Genomic DNA, 14375 nt, shown 5'->3' with positions numbered 1-14375 from the left:
CCCTCTTGAGTGTCTCAGTTGAAACTGCCCTCACCACATTTCCAAGAAGTGTATTCCATACCTAACTACTCACTGTGAGGGAGGTTTATCACATATCACCCTTACTTCTTTTGTCCATGAATTTAAATTTATGGCCTCTTTTTCCTGTTCCAGTTACGAGTGAGAACCACTACTCCTTATAAAATCTATCTGGCTGCTCAAAATTTTGAAAATCTCTATAAGATTTCCTCTCAGCCTTTTTCTCTTCAAGATGGAAAGAACTAATTTCTTCTATCTATCCTCATGACAAAAGTTTCTCATTCTTGGACCCATTCTCATTAATCACTTCGGCACTCTCCAATGAATTCATGTCTGTATGCAGGGACAGATAGGTGATTTCACTCTGAACCTCAGTGCATTTTTAATACTGACCATTTTGTTTAGAAGTTCAAGAATGTTTGGAGCTGACTTTCCTTCCACTTTATCATCTCCAATGTGGAGACAATGCTAGCTGAGATAAGAAATGCACAGCCTGTTAAATCTCCAAAATATTATACCACCAGGGCTTTTGAAAATAAAAAATGCAGTCTTTAAAAAATGTTACTTGGAGGGGATTACAAACACAGTAGGTGCCTTGATATGCCTTTGTTTAATATAGATTACTTAGCATCTTTCACGAGGGGTAACAGGCCATCGTTTTGAGAATCCCATAAATGGAATGAAATACTATATTTAAAGGGATGACTGCTCCACTTATTAATTCTTTCACAATGCATCAGAGAAGTAAGTACGATATTTAGCTCTACAAAGAAAATAACTGCTGTGCCTACTTCAATCACATACTGCAGGCAACTGCATTGCTCCGTGTTCATAACGCAGCTAAAAGCAGCATAGTAACAATATCTTGGAAAGCAGACAAAAGGATTCTGAAATCCCATGTTATTTCTTAAACAAGTGTAAAGGGTTATTTTCACACAATTGTGTACAGTTTATCACACAAAGCATGCAGACATTTAAACGTGTTGCATATATTTTAAATTTTCCAATTGCTGTAAGAATTTATTGTATTTCTTAGCTTAGTATGAGTCCAGCTTTACAAACATTGCAACTTCTGTTATTTTGGTGGGGTGTAATGTACACTGAGTTTGCATCTGTTATCTATTGTTAGTTCTGAAAATCAATCACTTTCTAAATCGTATCAAAAATAGAATACAAATAAAACTTGAGAACCTCTCGAGGTATTTCCTTGCGAATCTGTTTTCTTGCATCTTCAGCTATTTTTAAAAATGTTCTCATACAAATCAGATGGGGTGAAAATATTTCCAATTTTTTGTTGTTGTTGTTGTCGTCCTAAAGCAGCTGATATAATAAATGGATAATGAACTTCATACAATTATTAAGCTTCTAGATTGTATTGCTCTTCAGTCATAGTGAAAATTGCCCTGCAAATGTAATTGTAATATAATTTACACCATTTCTACCACTTTGAGTAAGTCTGCCAATTTCCTTACACTGTCTCCTAGGACTGGCATCTGTTGGTATGTGATGGCAGCAAGATTGAAAGTGTAGCTTTATAATTTCTATTTTCACTGATGATCATACTGCTTGAAGACACCCATAAAAATATTGTAAACAATGGGGAGTCCCTGGAAATGGTATGCAGCCTTTTGACTAAAGATTGAAGGTTGGAAAAATGCTTTTTGTTGATGAGATTTATATTTTCTCAATGTGTGAGTCATCAACAGCATAGATACCATACCACAGCATAGTGAACACCACAAAGGCAAATTGGTTTCAGTGGAACACCTTATTTTCTAACATCAATTCTTTGCCTTAGGTTTTGGTTGTGTTGTTCTAGGGTTATTCAACTGCTCTGCTTATTATACTTTTTATCTTACATTAATACCCCAAAGACTTCATGCTGTGTGATTTAGATAGCGTTAGTTTAGCGTATTCTCCTTCCCTCCTCCGGGGACATGCTTGCACCTGATTTCCACAGAAATCTGTCAGAACAGCTTTGGATTTGCATTGCTAACATATCTTTGCACGTGCACCCTTATTGGTTCTTGTGAAATTTCATTGATTGCTCTGAATTTGTCAAGTCCAGAACTCTTCGACCAAAAATATAGGCAGTGAAAACAATAATGTCGCTTTACTCCTTCATTCCCATTCCTTAAAACTCAGAGCAGTTACATCGCAAGAGTTGAATTATTGGTTCCTGAAAAAATGCGTAGTGTCAGACATTTGAATGAGCTGAAATAAGGTTTAATGGGTGGTTAAAAAGGTTAATTTGAAAACTATTCGGTCACAGCTGCAGGGATACAAACAAAAGCCTTTGATGGCATCCTTACATAGTTTTTGGATAAAATCTTTACTGGAACAAGCACATGGTAAATAATACCCTGACCCATAATCAAAACAAAACCATACCATGGTAGAATGGTGACAGCAGAAGCACACCATTCAGCCTGTCATGTTCATGACAGTTCTCTGCCAAATTTATCGCCGAATTAAAATATTTTCTTTTAGAAGTTTCAATTGAATCTGCCTCCATCACACTTTCAGGCAGAATGTACTAGATCCAAACTGCACATTGCATTTAATTTTTAAAAATCCTCAACTTACTATTACCTTATTTGCCAATCATCTTAACCCAGTGGACTTTAGTTATCGACCCTTCTGCCATTGGGAACAGTTTTTCCCTATCTCATATGCTCAGACCCTGCATAATTTTGAGAAACTCTAACAAATCTTTTCTCCAAGGGCAGAGGGGAGTTCTCTGATTTTATTGGGATTGCATTGTCTTTATATCTTGACTTTTGCCCTTAACTGCTGATATGCCATGCTGTTCAATGGAAGCAAAACCACTAACTGGGATTGCTTCCAAGGTATTACCTTCTTCTACATTTTTCTCCAGGTCTTTGGCAGATACATTTACTGGAATGAAGAACTTTTGATACAAGGAAAGGTAAGAGAAAGTGGGTGTATTCACCTTGGAGAAGAGAAGATTAAGAGGCAACCGTATTGAGGTTTTCAAAGTTGTTAACAGTTTTGACAGGGTAAAGGAGAGTATTTTGTTTCTACTAGTTGGTAGGTCAGTAATTCGAGGTGACAATTTCAAAATTGTCAGGAGGAGAGCTAGGAGTGAGATGAGAAGAAATGTCTTGGTAGAGTGGGGGTGGAAGCAGATTCCATCAGAGATTTCAAAAGAGAGTGGATATATATTTGAAAGTGATGAACTTATTGGGCTACAGAGGTAGTGCTGAAAAATGGGATGAGCTGGGTTGCTTTTTTGAGAGCCAGAACACACATGATTGGATAAATGACCTCTTTCTATACTGTAAAATTCTATGATATACCTCATTTCCTGAGGTTCACCTACAAGGGGTCCTTCGACCTTATCTATAATATGTCATGAGATGTGTATGAGGGAATTGGAAGGTGTATCCACAATGCATGAATTGTCTAGAGTGGAGATGGAGTGTCCTTGGTCAGCTCCACCCCCTTGAGTCTTGGCTGTAAGTTCTGGGTGACTTGCCGTGGCAGGGAAAGTGGACAGTTGGCTGTCTGCAGAGAGGAAAAAAATGTTCCTTATCATTTATCTTAAATGGGTGACTCCGTTCTCTGAAGCTATGGGCTAAACCCTCCCACAAGGGGAAACCATCTCTCTGCATCTACACTGTTAAGTCCCCTAAGAATCTTATACATTTCAGTAAGGGGGCTTCTCATTCTTCTAAACTCTAAAGAGTACAAGCCCAATCACTCAACCACACCTTGTAAAAAAAAGTCCCTCCATACCTCCAATTATAAAATGGTTCAAGGGCAAGGAGGCAGAGTGATAAAGTGTTTTGCAAAAGAAACAAACATAAGGTGAGAAAAATAAACTTTTTCATACAGCGAGTGGTGTTGGGATGGAATGCACTACTTGGAAGTGTGGTGGAGGCAGATTTAATTGAAGCATTCGAAAGGGCATTGGAACATTATATCATAGAAACAATGTGCAGGGTTATAGGACAAAGGGAACTTTTGGTGTTGTTAAAATGCTAAAAGTGCCAGTGCAAATGTGATGGGCCAAATAGTCTCCTTTGAGACCATAATGATTCAGTGATTCTATACTACAGTGTTTTCAGTACCATGAAGGTACCACAAATACAGTACTTAGAATTAGATAGCACTCCAGTTGAGGCTAAACCAGGATTGTATACATTTCATCATAACAACCTTGCTTTTGTACTGGATGTCCAGGATGACATTTTTTATACACCCAGGAGACTGCATACTATATGAACTACCTTCACTACCAGACCTGCCATCTTAGTGATATTTGCACAGGTCCCTCTGCCTCTGCACCTATTAGAATTATATTATTATTTTACATTGTTTCTCCTCATTTTTCTTGCCGGCGTTAATCACTTAAAACTCATTAAATTTCATTGCCCACTTACCTATCCCTTCCACCAGACCATCAAAGTTGTCTTGAAGTCTGTCCTCCTATTGTCATCACAATCCATAAAACTTTGATGTGGAGGAGCCGGTGTTGGACTGGGGTGGACAAAGTTAAAAATCACACAACACCAGGTTATAGTCCAACAGGTTTATATGGAATCACTAGATTTCGAAGTGCTGCTTCTTTATCAGGTGTTGTGTGATTTTTAGCATAAAATTTTGTGTCATCTTTAAATTTTGAAATAGTGCCCTGTACACTAAAGTCTTGGTCATTAATACTTAGTAGTAAAATCGAGACTCCTAACACCGACTCCAAGGGATCTTAAATATCTATCTTCGTCCAGTCCCAAACAAAACTGTTCACCTCTGCTCTCTGCTGCCCGTCATTCAATAACTTTATATGTATTTTGCTAGTATCCTCTTTAATCCATGGGCTTCAACTTTGTTGACAATCCTAATTTGTGGCACTTGCTTAAACACCATTCAGACATCCATGTACATCACATCAGCCAGATTACTTTCATCAATTTCCCTGCTACCTCATCAAAAAGCCCATGGAAGTTTCAAAAAATAAATAAGAAATCATGCTTGCTTTCCTTAATTAATCCACATTTATCCCATGGATCATTAGACATGTGACTATATCCAGCAAGAAAATGATAGTACATGAGCAAATCCCTGTATACTGATATGTCTCAACTGAGAAGAAATTTTAGCTGCTTCTAAATCTTCATCCAGAAGTCTTAGTTAGTCATCCCTAAGCACCAGTCAAACCAATAATTATTAGTACCTGAACAGTATAAAGAGTCATATGCATGACTTTATTTATATATTTGTATATAATATTAGCATCTCTCCAAATAAATGCTTCTCTGGTCAAGAACAGATATTCTGGGGTGAATGAAAACATCTACCTAAAGCACTTTCTGTACTTTAAGTCTAAGTTTAGGTGGCAGTCTTAATTCTTTTGGCAGGACTCTCACCTCGAAGTCTAAAGCTCCAACTCCAGTAATTTGAACATAAAATTTAGGTTGACACTTCAGTGCACTGCTGAGACAGTGTTGCACAGTTGGACAAGATGTTACGTTGAGGCATGGTCTCCATGTTGGATGCAAGGAAAATCCCATGTATGGTACCATTTTAAAAAAATCAGGAGAATTCACGCCAGTGCTCTTGCCAACATTTATCCTTTAATCAACAACAAATTGTTGTGTATAAATTGGATACTATATTTCCTACATAACAATAGTGATTATACTTCATTAGTTGTGAAGCCTGTTTTAACATCATGTAAATAATAATATAAATTTGAATTATTCTTTCTTTTGGAACATGAAAGCAGTAATTTGCTTTTCTGATGTGTCACACACATCATTGTCCACTGCATCTCCTTTCCCCTGATGAAAGATTCAGTTTGTGCTGGCTGCTACATCATGTGGATTTCCATTAATAAATTTTAACATTAGAGTTATAAGAAATACTATTTTATAAGTATGCATTGAAACACATTCCTTGTGCTGCAAGATGCAGAGAAAATTTAGTGTTTGTTGAATTAAAGCGTGATGTGAGGTTGGAATGAAGTATTACTTATTCTACCAGATTCTGCTCATTGAAATCAATTGAAGGGCAAAGAGTTCACTTAATCCATATTACCTGAATATGAAATTACATTTCAGTTGTGAACAGTTGTGACTGCTGTTTACACTTAAGATCTAATTGATTCATTTAAAGCAAAGGAAAACTCAAGAATTATGTTTACTGTATGTACTCAATACAAATGTTAATACAGATCTAAATTTTGAGAGCTATTGGTGAACTTTAAAATTGTAGTTATATCGGCCATTTGTGTGTGTGTTATCTGTAAGAAAGCTAATTTATTTTGTATCAATGTAAATTATTCCCTTGATCACTCCCTCTATATTCCTATAGTTCTACTACTCTGCACACTTCCACACCTTCTCCTACTGTAATCTGTAGATAATCTGGGGCGTATATTGTTGTGGCAACTGCTAGAACTGCTTCTGCAATCAGCTTGACGGGTGAAGGCATTTTAAAAACGCCTAGTTTTGTTTCCATTTGAGGGAAGAATGTTTTATTTCTGCAGTGTTTCTCCATCTAGTGGTCCAACCTGAATCGGAACAAATTTGAGACAACACATTTGAGCGACAGTCAAAAGAGTTATTACACTAAATTTTGCAAGATGCCAATAGGTGTGCTGCATTTAATCTTTGAGATACCTGTCTGCCTGAACAGAAAATACAATGATGGAAAACATAAGAATGCAAAGCTGTTTTCATGGGATCTGTTAACACTGTTGGGCAACAAAGCTTTGCAAAATTATTCAAAGATTACTTGCAGAAATGTACATGTGCTACACAATTTTTTTTTAATACTTGTTGCCAAATTGTGATGCAGTTTATGCAAAAATACATTTTGACCATGGAATGTGCTAAAGATCAAATTCTGTTGATGATTCTTTTTGCCTTTTAATGTGAGTATTCCTGGTGTACATTCAAAGCCAATTATATTGTCAAATACACCCTGTTCAAATATACCGAAAGCCAGGTTAACAAAGCTTTCTGAATGAACATTTCTGTTTGATCAATCTTCTCGGAAGTAACAGAGAATCTCAATAAAGGACTGCAATTGATGTGATTTACATGGATTTTCAAAAATTGTTTGATAAAGTAACGTGTAAAAAAAAGTATGGCAAAGATAATGTCATGATAAATGAAGAGGAAAATGGCAATTATGGGTATATAGAAAGTGTACCCACAAAACTGGAGGACAGGAAGCAAGCGTCAGAGGCTGAGGGATGACCTTATAGAGGTTTACAAAATTATGAGGGGCATGGATAGGATAAATAGACAGAGTCTTTTCCCTGGGGTCAGAGAGTCCAGAACTAGAGGGCATAGATTTAGGGTGAGAGCGGAAAGATATAAAAGAGACCTAAGGGGCAACTTTTTCATGCAGAGAATGGTACGTGTATGGAATGAGCTGCCAGAGGATGTGGTGGAGGCTGGTACAATTGCAACATTTAAGAGGCATTTGGATGGGTATATGAATAGGAAGGGTTTGGAGGGATATGGGCCAGGTGCTGGCAGGTGGGACTAAATTGGGTTTGGATATCTGGTCGGCATGGACGGGTTGGACCGAAGGGTCTGTTTCCATGCTGTACATCTCTATGACTCTATGACTGAGGACAACAGATTATTTTCATTAGACTGGAATTGTGTGGTTATCCCTTTTTTCTTGGTTCTTTAAAACAGAGACAGCAGTCAAGTAGATAAAAACTGAGGGAATAATATCAAAATTTGCAGCACTATTAAAACAAAGTATTTCGCAAATTGTGAAGCTTTTCAACAGTTGGCAGAAGTGGCACATGCAATTTGGTGTTGAATGTGCATATGCCTCTTCCCTATTAAGTATTTGGGCACCTGTTAATTGCTGTAAAATGGGTGTGATGTCAACCAATTTCAATACAATTGGACAGGCTATTTCCAGACCTGGTTGGCAGACAGGAAGACAGGGAAGAGGACCAGGAAGAAACAGGAAGCCATGTCAGGACAAGAAGAGCCAGACAGTCAATTTAAACAAAGGTTGTATTAGGGATGATTTTTCAGGACTTGCCAGCATATTGCAGAGGCAGTGCAGGATTCCACTATAGTGAACAAGTGCCAAGTTCATGGGAGCTGCCTCACTGCAGCTGTTCACAAAGCCAATAGAGCTGGGCTCTCGGCAGCCCAAAGATGATGCCACAGAAAGAGACATTCATGTTTGTGGTCCCAGTAGGCTATCCAGAGACACCTACCTACTTGGTCCCCTCTGATGTTTCACATTTATTTCACTGTTTGAGCACATCTCAAAATGAAGGCATCCTCTCAATCTTCAAGCTGCCTCAACAGCACCCAACACCTTGTGGTCACTACCAGTGCTTTTTAGCTGCCAACCTTTTGATTGACTTCTGCATCTCACTGGAAAGGTTGGAGGTTGCCATTTAGGTTGGAGAGACGGTGGGTTCGTCCAGGAACATTGCTGAGCCAGTTTCACAGTTGGCATGTGCAGCCTCAGAACCCTCATTTGGTTCCACAATGAGGGCCCTGAAACCCCTGGGAATTGCAGCCTATCATTTCTCTGTGACTATATATGCATGTCTTTATTTGAACAGCACGAAAGTGAACATACTGATCCATTCCTTAATGTAACCAACTGCTTTCAATAACATCTTCTAAAAAGTGCCTAAACTAGCAAACCATTTCATGCTCTAACAATTTTAACCTGAACTTCATTTTTTTATTTTCTTGATGATCCTAGTTTCTCACTGCCCTTTTCACTTCGTAATTTCACAAACCTCTGTTAAAATTCCTCTAGGCCTTTCCTGTTTCAGCAGAAGTAGTTCTATGACTTTGCTCACAAGTAGCACCTGTTCCTAGCACCATCCTGCTAAATCCAGGCTACATATACTGCCTGGCTTTAATGTACATTTAATAATGGTGTGCCCAGGACTGAACAATAATACTCTAACTGTGGATATAGGCAATATTTTCTACCAACTTTTCTTTATTTCTTTATTCTTATGGATTATACTCCAATTAAATCCATTTTTATCATGTACAGTAAATAATTATGGAGTGATAACAAAATTGCAAATTTAATATCACCAATAAATTTAAAATGCCTTTCTACAAAGAGCAGATAGAACATAAAATTCATTGCCTGAAACTGTTGTTGAAAGTGATTGCAATCATTTTTTTGAAAAAGAGAGAGAGCAATGGTTTTGGACAGGAACACTGAGTAGTTTGAATCAGTTATTCTTAGAGAATGTGCCTGTGTGGTCACTACCTCTTCTGGCCAAAGGAGTTTCAGGCCCTTTTTAAAATAAATTAGATTGATTTCACTGTTCATATCTCCCCCTTTGTGGAAATATTCTCTGTAAGGTCAAAGAAAACTTTGAAATAAAAAAACCTATGGTTCATTTTATCTCACTCTGTCAGAATACCTCCACTCTATTTTTCTTCTCATTAAAAGATTTTGCTCTTGCATAAATGTATTCAGTTCTCAACCAATCTGCTTTGCAGAGTCCCCAGGCATGCACGTGTTTTTGGTCTTCTAAATGATTAAAAAAATCTCTAATATGTAACCACTTTAATGTTTATTAACTTCTGTTCATCTTCATTTTGACTAACTGTTTCGCTTAGATCTTGCTTATTCCACTTCCAATTACTTATTAAACACTATATTTTAGTTCTTCAGTCTGTAATTTTAGTTTCCATTAAATTGTTGTCAATTATATCACAAGTCACAGACCTGTATCTGTTTTCAGGAGACAGGCTGCTTTCCTACAGTTTTGAACCCCATTTGTTTATATGGTTTCATTTTCTCATACCTTCAAGTTCACCCACCATTTTCAGCAATAAACATTAGTGCACTTTGTTTAGTCTTGTTGTTAATTTTTTGACGTTACTTGTAAAAACATGAGCCCCCTCTTTATTTTGTTCTTGTCACCTTTGCTGATCTCTGAAACTTATTTGCACCCATTCTTAACTTTTTTTCTGTGCCTGCCTATCTTCTTACACTGCCTGTCAGTCTCTGACCTCTGTATCACTTCTTGGTCTCAGCTCTTTCTCTCTCAAGACTGCTCTTCATGTTGAACCCTGTTTGTTGACTGACTTTTGGCCACTTGGGCATTTTCATTCATAGTATATGGTGGATGTTCACCTGATGGGATAACACCTATAAAATACAATTTTCAGTCGATTTGTGCTCCAGATCTGCTGCCATGTCTTCTCTATGTGCAGCAAATATGCCTAAGTTTTATTCAATTTTCTTAAGTTATTCTAATTCTTTAAAATATTATTTGAACTTTAATGTCCGTGATTTGTATTCTGATTGCCTAAAATCTGGATACTGAATTTGTAACTTCTAGTTTCCATAACAGCTACCTCATGACCTTTTTGAATGGGGTGGTAATTTAGTAGCAATTTGTTTCACATTGGATTAGATTTAAGACATTTTAAACTGGCGCTCTCCAAAACTGCAGGAGTAAAGCAGGCAGGTGATGTGCAGTCTAACTAAAGATTGTCTGCCAGGCTGAGGAGTCTGGGATGAAATTGAGTTCCTCTCCTGATCCAGGAGCATGTTGTCCCAGTGGCTCCATTATAGAGAAATAGGAACCTGTATAATTTTTTTAAAAATCTTGATGCTAAATCCTCAGAAAGTCAAGGTGGCATCCTTAGACTTCCAAAGGTGTGGCCAAAAACATCGATGTTTGGGAAGATATGCCTAATTGGATAATAGCTTTTCCAACCATTCTCAAGGTGCTTAAGGTCAGGGAACATCTGACGAGAGAATCTGCACACACCCAAACATCGACTCACCATTCAGACTTTGTTGATATAAGTGATAATTCCATCCCAACAAGCAACATTTGAGTAGCTTTTTAGTATTGCAAACCTTCAGTATTACTGAAAATGGACATATTTTATCAAAGCTTTACATCGTGTACTCATTGGGATATTTTGCAAAAAATATAAATTCAAGAGAAATAAAACATTTAAGCAACATGAGAACAGAGTGTTGACTGTTTGGAAAGTGGACTCTAATTGACAGGCATTGCTTTGAAGATTGCACCCATCAATGCTGATTGACTATTAACTTCCAGGCTTTGTTAAATTGTAAACCAAAAAGGTTGATTGGTCAAGGCATTGAGCTGAGAAGTGAACCAGTGAATGTCTATCACCCAGTCTGTTGATATGAAACAGGCAGAGTAAGTGCCCTATTATTTCTGTCAGCAAAGAACTAGGCTCTTTGTATTAATGTATGTGCCATCTAGTGCCAGTTTTAAATTTAGTTAGTAGCTACTTGGGATCCTGCATCTCCATGCCCTGGAATAAATCATCAAATTTGACATGATCCATGAAGAAAACATAAATATCAAAACAAATAATGCACCTTATTAGGTTATATATTCTTTTGCACTCAGATTTGTTACTCAGCTGTTGAGAAGCTCTTGCTTGGAGGTTGTAGAGCAAGCTTTTAATGTATATCACGTTCCAGTCAATTTGAAAACGTTACTATTTAATTATAATGAGTGTTGTTAAATAACTAACCATTAAATTGTTGCCATCCCATCACATAGGAATTGCCTTGTCTGCCTACAGATATATTTGACAACTGGGTTGACCTACGATTCGAGGACAATTCCAATGTACACTGATATCATTACTTATGCCAAATGGTTTCAGCAATTAGCTCATAAGCCTTTGATTTGTGCTTGTAAGACCAATTAGCCATGTTATAAAGTCACTGTTGTTTATATATTAGTTGGCCACAAATCTATCTGCTCATTCAGAAGTGATCTGTTTCAGCATTCATTCCATAATCAGTTTAATAAATATAATTATAATGGTTTAATGGCTCTGATAGTGACTTCTGATTGTTACTTTAAAGTTATATGTTCAAGACTTACCCCTCGTCTTAATACAGTTCTAGTTATTGCATTTGTTCTGATCCTGGGTCACACGCCTAAGGAAATGCACCATATTCCTTTATTGGGGTAGATTTTGATCTTTGGGTTTCATGAGTATATTCAGCATGGGGGAAGGGAGCTCCATTGGGAAAGCAGCTTCATGGCTGTGGCCACAGACTGGACTGTGGGATATCCTCATTGAAATGGGATGCTGGTGTTCATAACTCCTATTTCTTCCATTGTCACAGGGATGTTATTTCAAAAAATATATACTTTCTTGTCTTCAGTGATTACCATCTTTAGAATTCTGAACTGGCGTCTGCCCAAACAATAATTCACTTCAGCAACGGGGCTCTGTATATGATATGATTTTTTTTTAGTATTTTTTTCATGGGCTGTGAGCATCATAGACATGATCAGAATTTGGTCCTAGGAAGGTGTTAGTGGACTGCCCTCTACTGAACAGCCACAGTCGAAATAGGCCCGGATTTTGAGCTAACAACATTGATGGAACAGCATTATATTTCCAAGTCAGGATGCTGCGTGGCTAGGAGAAGAATTTGCAAATGGTGCTATTCCTATACATCTCCTGTCTTTGTCCATCGAGGAGGCAGAGGTTTTGGGTTTGGAGAGTACTGTCTGAGTCGAGCAATGACAAATGGCTTCATTACTGAAACATTCTCCTTTTGGATCGTGTCAAGTAGGGCTGCATTATCATCCCAAAACTCGATCTACCTCACTGCAATACCTTCCCCTCACCACCGACAAGCACCCCATTGGAATGGAGCTAACTTACGGAATCAGTGGGAAATTATTCAACTTCCTCTGCCTTTGGGCCAAAACCAAAGCCGCCCCAACCAGTGTCATCGAGCTGCAGTATGCAGATGCTTGCATATGTGCAAACTCAGAGGATGTACTCTGGATCACCATCAGCACCTTTATGGAAGCATATGAGGGCATGCATCTCAACCTGAACATCCACAAGCCGAAAATCCTCCACAACTTGGCCTGACATTGTACTGTGAGCCCCTGATCATCAAAGTCCATGGGGCAACCTTAGAGAATGTTGGCCACTTCCAATAACTCAGGAGTGTACTTGTTGGCCAAAGCAGCTATTGGTGAAGAGATCTGGCATCACCTCCAGTGTGCTAGAGCAGCCTAGTGGGCAACAACATCAACTCATGGTTTACAGAGCTTTGGTGGTTCCCAGCCTCCTATATGACTCTGATACATGGATTGTGTACACCTCAAAACACCACCAACAGTACCACCAACACTGCCTGCACAAGATCCTACAAATCCACTAGGAAGAAAGATGCATCAACACCAGTTTCCTCGACGGAGCCAACATTCCCAGCATTGAAGCACTGACCCACCTTGATTGACTGTGATGGACTGGGCCATTGTCTGCCTGACTGACACAAAGCTTCCCAAGCAGTTGTTCCATTCCCAGCTCTGAAACAGCAGAAGAGCCTCAGGTGGACAGAGGAAGTGCTTCAGCAATACCCACGAGGCCTCACTGGCAAAGTGCGGCATTGCCAGACTCCTTGGAATCAATGGGCCAAGACTGTCCAAAGTGGAGGAGATGCATTCTGGGAAGGCATTGAGCATGTCCAGACTTGCCGCTGGGAAAAAATTGAAGCCAGGCGAAAATAGAGTAAAGACAGTGCTGTGATACTAAAGGTCTACCCACCTCTTCCCATGACCACCAATTGCCTCAAGTGTAACAGAGCCTGCAGTTCAATTATCCATCCTTGATGATAGTCTCCAACAATCTCCCCACAACTAAGTTTGGCTTCTCCTTCTCAGGCTTTCCCTTCATCTGAGGCAGGTGACCCTCAGGTTAAACCACCATTAGTCATCTTCCCCTAATGAGAGAGCAGTTGTATGGTCTGGTAAGACTGTGGTGACTTAACCTTTACCTTTTAATTATTTGTAATAAATAGTCATTTTTGTTCAGCGGAGAAATCTGAATCTGAAAGTCTGGTAAATTGGTAACATTTCACACTTGTAAAATCTTTACTTTAGTGATGACCCCAGAACAGCAAATATTAATTTTCAGCCCACTCCCCTGGTGAGTCATAACATTAACAACATGAACTATGACCTCTGGCTGTTCACTGTCCTCCAGAAAAGGGTCCAGTAGGTGCATTTGACACCCTTGGACCCGTAACTACTGAGGCAACAACCAGCCTGGAGCCACAGTTACAACTGTAGAAACTAGTGAAGTTATTTAAGGGATTAATAGCACTAACATTGGACATGCAAAATTCAGGAAATTTAAAATGCATGTAACGTTGATAATACGGTATTAATGGATGACTTCAATTTGCATACAGACTTAGATAACCAGGACACAGTAATACTATGGAAGATGAATTCCTGGAATGTGGATGAGAAGCGTATCCAGAACAGTCTGTTGAGGAGCCAAGTTGAGATCGAGCTGTTTTTGATTTGGCGTTGTGTAATGAGAAAGGTCTAT

Source organism: Chiloscyllium punctatum, chromosome 3, assembly GCF_047496795.1.
Source record: "Chiloscyllium punctatum isolate Juve2018m chromosome 3, sChiPun1.3, whole genome shotgun sequence".
NCBI lineage: Eukaryota > Metazoa > Chordata > Chondrichthyes > Orectolobiformes > Hemiscylliidae > Chiloscyllium > Chiloscyllium punctatum.
This window is presented reverse-complemented; position numbering follows the sequence as displayed.